This window comes from Elaeis guineensis, chromosome 6, assembly GCF_000442705.2.
Source record: "Elaeis guineensis isolate ETL-2024a chromosome 6, EG11, whole genome shotgun sequence".
In the NCBI taxonomy this organism is placed as follows: Eukaryota; Viridiplantae; Streptophyta; class Magnoliopsida; order Arecales; family Arecaceae; genus Elaeis; species Elaeis guineensis.
Window position 1 is genome coordinate 88494441 of NC_025998.2, and position 8618 is coordinate 88503058.

At 39.4% G+C, this 8618-nt stretch overlaps 1 non-coding gene across 1 annotated transcript; it reads right to left on the reverse strand.

Moving 5' to 3' along the window:
• Positions 1-3853: 3853 nt before the first annotated feature.
• On the reverse strand, positions 3854-3959 carry LOC140858894 (small nucleolar RNA R71). Its single transcript, XR_012142298.1, has one exon. It is a non-coding gene; the product is annotated as a small nucleolar RNA R71 (small nucleolar RNA).
• Between the last annotated feature and the right edge of the window lie 4659 nt (positions 3960-8618).

Here is an 8618-nt window from a genome sequence, read left to right on the forward strand (position 1 = left end):
CCAGAAGGACCATCCTTCTTGTTCTTCAGGATGGCCAGGTACCGAGGACAGTTTCGCTTCCAATGGCCTTCTGACTGATAGTGGAAACACTTTTTTTTTTCAGAAGTCTTCTTCTTCGGTCCTGTCTTCTTGTTCTAGCCATCCACCTTCTGCTTCTTCACGGACTTCTTTTTCTTTCAAAAGACTTTCTCTTGGAAGAAGTCTGCTCCATAGTAAGAACTGAGCCTTTTGAACTTTTCATTGAAAGCTCAGCCGTAACCAGCATATTCATTAACTCGGTTAAGGTACATTGCATCTTATGCATTTGGAAGTTCATGATGAACTGACCATATGCATCGGACAAGGACTAAAGGATCACATCAATCTGAAAATCTTTGTCTAAGATGATACCGAGATTCTCAAACTCCTCAAGATCCTTGATCATTGTCAAACAATGATCTTGGACTGATTGCCCATCACGCATCTTGGCCTTAAAAAGTCTTTGACAGACTTGATACTTGGCCGCGCGACTCTGTTCACCAAACAACTCTTGTAGGTGAGCCAACATTTGGTGGGTAGTCAAAATATTTTCATGTTGGCGCTGCAAATCATCAGACATTGCACCCAACATGTAGTACCTGGCTTTGTTATCATCATCCATCCACTTTTCCAGAGATGCTCTCTGTTCAGCAGTCGGACGTGCTGGCATGGCAGGTGGGTCTTGGTCCAAGACATGAGTCAATTTTTTGAAACCCAAAATAATTTTGTAGTTCCTCAATCAGTCCTTAAAATTTGATCCAGTCAATCTATGAGTGTCTAGAATTTTGGTCAAGGGGTTTGAGGCAGACATATTTTCTGTAGAGAGTCAAAAGTTTCTTGTTAGATTTTTCAATCAGACTCAACCAATTTGTTTAGGGTTTTCATTTTTAAATAAATTAGGCTCCCACTATTTTTTCAGATCCCTACACTCCCTTGATAGAGATGTGAAATTCTTCATGATTAATGATTTTTAGTGGGTGGTGCAGTCTCACCGACTGGCTCATCACCTCACCTAACAGTTATTGGTGATGGGTCAACCGATGAGTGAACAACTCTTGTCCAATGATTCTCTAATCATGGTGCACCCAAAACTTGGTCTCTAATTCATGAAGCTCACCGTATCCGAGATATTGCTCCAATCCTTAGTTAAGCCAAACCCACCATTTGCACGAACTAGATTCCTGATTGGGTCCCTCACCGTATCCAGAATATTGAGCCCAACCCATCCTCTAATCCATAGCATCCAATGCCTAATGGACATGGTTGCATCTTTTCGGTGCAACTGAGCCACTATAACCAGTCGAGAACAATCAACCCCGGGAAGAGTCCTGATAAACACTTAATTTAAGTCATTTAAAGCAAAAAATTATATTTAATTTATTTTATTTATTAAAAATTTGATGCTTTTTTTTATGTTTTACAAGAAAGAGATCGTTGATACAAAGAGTCTGATTCGTAGATCAAAAAGACTCAAGTTTGAAGAAAATTAGACTTAAAATAAAATTAAAATAAAAGAAGGATGCATACGGTATTATAGAAAATGAAGATACTATGCAAGGAACCCAACAAGGATATAGGCATCATTTTAAAGAAACAAAAGTTTCTTTTTGTAATCAAAAAGCCTAACAGAGCGAGCGCGTGTAGAGCGAGCGTGCGGCAGTGCGAGCATGCGGCAGAGCGTGCGCACGGCAGTGTGGGTGCGCGGCAGTGCGGGCGTGGGCACACGGCATGGTGGGTTCGCGGGGAGTTGTGCTGGCAGACACAGTGGCGAACAGACGCTCATGATAGCAGAATTTGTATTTTCTTTATCTGCTTGTGATCTTTCCATTTCATCCATTCATCTTTTAGTCCTTAGTATTTTCTTTAGTCCCACATCTGAAAACTAAGTAAAACTCATCCCTCCTAACACCTATAAAAAGGTTCTTGTACTCCCATTTGAGGATCATCCCAAAAATCCTTCTAGAGCCTTGCATAGAGGAAGAGAAAGGGACTACTCCATGAGCAGCTAGGCTAGCAGTCTCGGGAGTAGAGAAGAAATTTTGTAATGACACAGAGTGGGTTTATTATTTTAAACTTTCTTATATTTTTTTATATGCAATAAAGATTATGCTTTTTATTTAAATCATCATGAGTTCTTTATTTGCTCTCTTTCATATGCTTTTATTTATGCTTTCCTGTTAGATTAATATTAGGAACAACTTTTACTTTTCGGAGATGCACCGTGATCTATGGGTATGGGGCGTGCCGAGGAAAGAAGAGTTGTTTACTTAGTACTTTTTGGAGATGCACCATGATCTATGAGTACGGAGTGTGCCGAGGAAAGATAGTTATTTTTCTTAAGATTAATCACATCTATTTAATTAAAAAAAAAGAGATACAACTCTACTAGTGCAAAATTAATTCAAAACTTTCGAGCTCTTTATTTTCTAATTACATCAATTTTAAGATAATTTATTTTTTAAATCAAAACAATGCTTCTTTCTTTTATTTTGCAATCTCAACTTAGCCCAAGGTCTTTGAGGATACGATCTCGACTCATCCTACCTACGTAGTGAGTAGAGTTATTGTTGGTGCTATCAACGACTACGCATCAAATTTTGGCATCGTTGCCAGAGATCTTGGCACAGTTGAATTAAAAAAAAAAAAAACCACTGACATTTCATAACACTTAACTAAAATAGCGTAACCTCAAATATAAAAATTTCTAACTTGATTGGACACCTTGTTTCTTTATATTGCATCTCCATAATTAACTTTAAGGGTGCAACCCATTAACTAAGATAAGGTGGGGATTTGATCACCCTTCCTTGGCCCACAAATCACTCCCTTGCATTTACATAACCTAGACCTTAATCTAAAATTAATTAGACGTTGACCCCTAAGGATTTTGAGCTCATTAGGACAAGTGACCCTGAGAGTTGAACCAGGTTAGACTTGGTCAGCTAACTGGTGTCTAGGCAAGTGGCTTGCGGGACGACTGGGCCCGAAGGAAGGTGGTTTTTAATTGGTTCCGTTCGCTGACCTGGCCAATTTAATTGGTGTCTAAGAAAAGCAATGGGGGGACTCCCACCAATCTTACACTTATCTGGCCAGTTGGTTGGTCAAGTTCCGACTTGGAGAGCTTGAAGGCTAACTACAGTTAGGAGCTGTCTAGAACTAGGGTAACTTTAGGATAAAGAGTCCACTGCGTGCTAACTTGATTGTAATTAAAATCTAACCACAACTAATTCTTCTATTAGTTTTAAGACTTCTTAGGATCTCTTCTTTAGAACTCTTTTCTCTCTTCTCCTCTCCTCTTAATAAAAAAAAAAAAATAATCCTTAATAGACTAGGATAGTCCTACATAGACCTTTTAGTTGCATGTTAGGTCGACGATCACTAAAATCCGACTTGTAACCATTAGATGAAGAATTAGAAAAGACTCTTAGGACTATCCAAGTTAGAAACATGGCTGCACTTGGTGAGGCTAATCCTCCACACTCATTGAGAGAATATTTCACTCCATCCTCGTATACCTACTCTCCATGCATTCAAGCACCTCCAGTAGAAGCTACCCAATATGAGATTAAGTCTAGCATTATTCAAATGTTGCCATCATTCTATGGACTTAGTAACGAGGACCCATACAAATACTTGGATGAATTTCTTGAAATTTGTTTCATAGTAAAAATCCAAAACTTCTCCGATGATGCCCTTAGGTTGAAACTGTTTCCTTTCTCACTTAAGGACAAAGCCAAGCATAGGTTAAACTCCTTAGACTCTATAACCATTTCAACCTGGGATCATCTTCCAAGAGAATTTCTCAAGAAATACTTTTCAATTAGAAAAATAAATCAAATTAGAAAAGCTATCACTAGTTTTTTCCAATTGGAGGGTGAACTTTTTCATGAGACATAGGAAAGGTTAAGGGACCTCATTCGTAAATGTCCACACCATGCTGTCCCTAAATGACAACTTTGTCAGTGTTTTTATAATGGTCTATCGAAGAAACACCGACAAATGGTTGATGCATCATGTGGTGGGACATTCATGCTAAAGAGTGAAGATGAAGTCTGGCAGCTCTTTGAAATACTTAGTGAGAATTCCCTACATCATATGTCTGCCACCTCTAGAGAACAACCCATGCTTCAACAAAAAAGAAGTGGAATTTATCAGATTGGAAACATCATGGATATCCATAGTAAGGTAGATGAACTATCCCAAAAATTAGACCGTCTTCTAAATACTGGACAATCTCCGATTCCACCTAACCCAATCCAAGAAGTTTGTGCATTGTGTGCAAGTTCGAACCATTTTGTTAGTGAATGCCTAGCCGGACCTCAATTTCTTGAGTTTGTGCACGAGCAGGTTCAGCAAGCTCAAGTCCAACAAGCTCGCAGACCAGGAAATGATCCATATTTGAATACTTATAACCCCGGCTGGAGAAACCATCCAAATTTTTTCTGGAGACCACAACCAGTGGTTGGCCCTGCCGCACCTCAACCTTAATATCAGGACCCAACATATAGGCATGGACCATACCATCAATTTTAAAATGCTCCTCAACCATCTACTACTGGTCACAGCTCAGCTTTTAAGGAAAAAGTTCTGAAAGCACTAGAATGATTAGAAGTCAACACTCAGATCCTTAACTCCCACACACAATCCATTGCTAAGCTAGAGACCCAAATAGGTCAACTAGCGACTGCATTCAGTAGGAGGGAAGGAAGAAAATTACCTAGCCAACCCGAGAGCAACCCAAGAGGGCAATTTATGATTGAGAGCTCTAATACCCTAGAAGCTTTTTCTGAACATGCCAAATCAATCATGACTCTGAGAAGTGGGAAAGTCATTGAACACACTAGTAAAACCAATGAGACCGACCCTAAACCTTTAACCGAAGCCAAATCACCCAAGAACAAAGAGGACCTTAAAATAGAGATGAACCAACTGCACCAGAATCATCTTACTTGCCTAAAGCCCCATTTTTGGATGCCCTGAAAGCCCCTATTCCTGCAGATAAGAAGGGAGGAAGACTCGACAAGATGTTGAAATTGTTTAAGCAAGTCCAAATTAATCTTTCCTATCTAGATGCAATCACACAGGTCCCTGCTTATGCCAAATTTTTGAAGGATTTGTGCATCCAAAAATATAAATCTGGATCACAAATCTCAAAAAAAGTATGCCTCATTGAACAGGCTAGTTCTATCTTCCAGCATGCCACTCCTCTAAAGCTTAAGGACCCAGGAGTCCCCATCATTTTTTGTGTTATAGGAGATTATCACATTGAAAAAGCTCTTCTGGACATAGGGACAAGTGTGAATCTTTTACCTAATTTGGTGTATGAACTTTTTGGATTCAGAGAACTGAAACCCACATCAGTCACACTGCAATTAGTCAACAGATCAATTAAGGAATCATGTGGAATGCTTGAGGATGTCTTGGTCAAAGTAGATGAGTTTTTACTTTCCAGTTGATTTTTTGGTTCTCGACATGGATCTAAGTGGCAACCCAAGACAAATTCCCATTATCTCAGGATGACCCTTCCTAGCTACGGCAAATGCATGCATTAATTGTAGGACAGGAGTCATGGACGTATCATTTGGGAATAAGAAATTGAGACTGAATGTGTTTGGTGCTTCCCAAGGACCATCAATGGATAGTTGCTTCGAAGTAGATACACTAGAAGACATTATAGAAGATGCAACACCCATAATTCTAGCACCAGACCCCTTAGATACTTGCTTGGCTCACTTTGGAGTGTATGACTTTGAGGGATATATGAAAGAAGTTAACACCTTGTTGGATACACCACACGATAAAACCACTCCTCCATGGACAATCAAGTATGAGCCATTGCCCACATTAGCCAGTACACCAATAGTCCCATCTTTAGAATCACCACCTACGTTAGAATTGAAATCCCTTCCTGCTACGCTCAAGTATGTATTTCTAGGACCCAATGACACCATCCCAGCAATCATTGCATCAGAATTGACCCCTAATCAGGAAGCACAATTGGTTGGTATTCTGAAAAAACACAAAAAAGCTATCAGTTGGTCCATTGCCGATTTAAAAGGAATTGACCCCTCCATTTGCATGCACCATATTCATTTTGAGGCAAATGCCAAACCCCATCGAGATATGCAGAGGAGCTTAAACTCAAACATGCGTGAAGTAGTAAAGAAAGAGGTGGTAAAGTAGTTAGATGCTGGAATTATCTATCCCATATCCAATAGTAAATGGGTCAGTCCCACTCAAGTAGTACCTAAGAAATCAGGTATTACTGTGGTTGAGAATGAAGAAGGTGAGCTGCTTCCCACTCGCATATCATCTGGATGGCGAGTATGCATAGATTATAGAAAACTAAATGCCATTACTAGGAAGGACCATTTTCCATCGCCATTCATCTATCAAACTTAGAACGGTTAGCAGGATAAAGTTTCTTCTATTTTCTTGATGGTTATTCAGGGTACAATCAAGTACCTATATTTTCGGATAACCAAGGAAAGACTACCTTCACTTGCCCCTATGGTACCTTCGCTTTTCGGATTATGCCATTCGGGCTCTGCAATGCACCCGCTACATTTCAACGGTGCATACTGGCCATTTTTTCGGATATGGTGGACAAATGTCTTGAAGTTTTTATGGATGATTTTTTTGTGTTTGGAACCACCTTTGAGGATTATCTCCATAATCTTTTCAAAGTTCTTAAATGATGTATGAAAATAAATCTCATCCTAAGTTGGGAAAAGAGCCATTTCATGGTGCGGAAAGAAATTGTATTAGGATATATTATTTCTGAAAGAGGGATCGAGGTAGATAAAGCCAAAGTTGAGGTCATTTCAAAACTAAAACCCCCTACTTCAGTCTGACAAATATGATCCTTCTTAGGTCATGCTGGATTTTATAGACGCTTCATCAAAGACTTTAGCAAGATTTCAAGACCCCTGTGTAATCTGTTGGCCAAGGACACACCATTTGTCTTTGACGAAGACTGTTTGAAAGCATTCAACACATTACAAACAGTCCTGACAACAGCACCCATAATAAAACCCCCTGACTGGTCCATTCCATTTGGGATTATGTGTGATGCCTTTGACTTTGCAATAGGTGCCGTCTTAGGCCAAAAAATCAATAAGGAGCCACATGTGATCTATTATGCTAGCAAGACTCTTTCCGATGCCCAATTAAACTACACCACAATAGAAAAAAGAGCTACTAGCAGTAGTGTTCGCCCTTGAAAAATTTTGCTCATATCTGTTAGGGTCTAAGGTTCTAGTTTACTCTGATCATGTGGCTCTGAAACATCTCCTCTCAAAGAAAGATACTAAACCACATTTGATTAGATGGATCCTTCTTTTACAAGAATTTGATCTGAAAATCCGAGATAAGAAGGGTTCCGAGAATGTGGTAGCTGATCACATCTCCAGGATCTTAGTTGAACACATGATAGGCATAGATGAGGTCAAAGAAAAATTTCCTGACGAACAACTTTTCGCAATCTCGTCCAGCCATCCTCCATGGTTTGCCCATATTGTCAATTACTTGTCAACAAGACAAGTACCTTCTCACTGGACAAAATAAGAAAAGGATCAATTTTTCTCGCAAATTAAACATTATTTCTGGGAGGAAACTGAACTATTCAAATACTGTCCTAACCAAGTTATTCGCCGTTGTGTCCCCGAGAGTGAATTCCAAAGCATTCTCACTTTTTGCCATTCTTCGGCAGGTGGGGGATATTTTAGTGGAAGAAAAATTACAGCAAAAGTACTGCAGAGTGGATTTTATTGGCCAATGTATTTCAAGGATGCACATGAATTTGGCCGAAGTTGTCTGCAATGTCAGCAAACAGGAAATTTATCCAAGAAGGATATGATGCCGCTGACCCCCATTTTAGTAGTAGAAATCTTCGATGTTTGGGGGATTGATTTTATGGGACCTTTTCCAGCCTCATTTGGATTCGAATATATTCTGGTGGCAGTTGATTACGTGTCAAAATGGGTGGAGGCAATAGCTACATGGACTAATGATAATAAAGTTGTAACTAGTTTTATCCAACGAAACATCATTAGTCGATTTGGCTTCCCAAGGGTGATCATTAGTGATGGGGGGACTCATTTTACGAATAAACATTTTGAAGCACTTATGAAAAATTATAATATTACATACAAAGTGGCCACACCATATCACCCCCAAACTAATGGTCAGGTAGAGGTGTCAAATAGGGAGATTAAACATATCCTAGAAAAGACGGTTAGGCCCGATAGAAAGGATTGGTCTCTTCGCTTAGATGATGCATTATGGGCTTACCGTATAGCTTTTAAAACCCCTATCGGTTTGTCACCCTACCGACTAGTTTATGGCAAAGCTTGCCATCTGCCAGTTGAATTAGAACATCGTGCACTCTAGGCCATACGAATGTTTAATTTTAACATGAAGAATGCAGGTTCTAATCGAAGGTTGCAAATCAATGAACTGAAAGAACTTCGCAACTATGCATATGAGAGTTTATGAATTTACAAGGCTCAAACCAAAGTATTTCATGACAAATATATCTCTAGAAAATCATTTGAGCTAAATCAAAAGGTATGGCTTTTCAATTCCAGGTTACGCCTTTT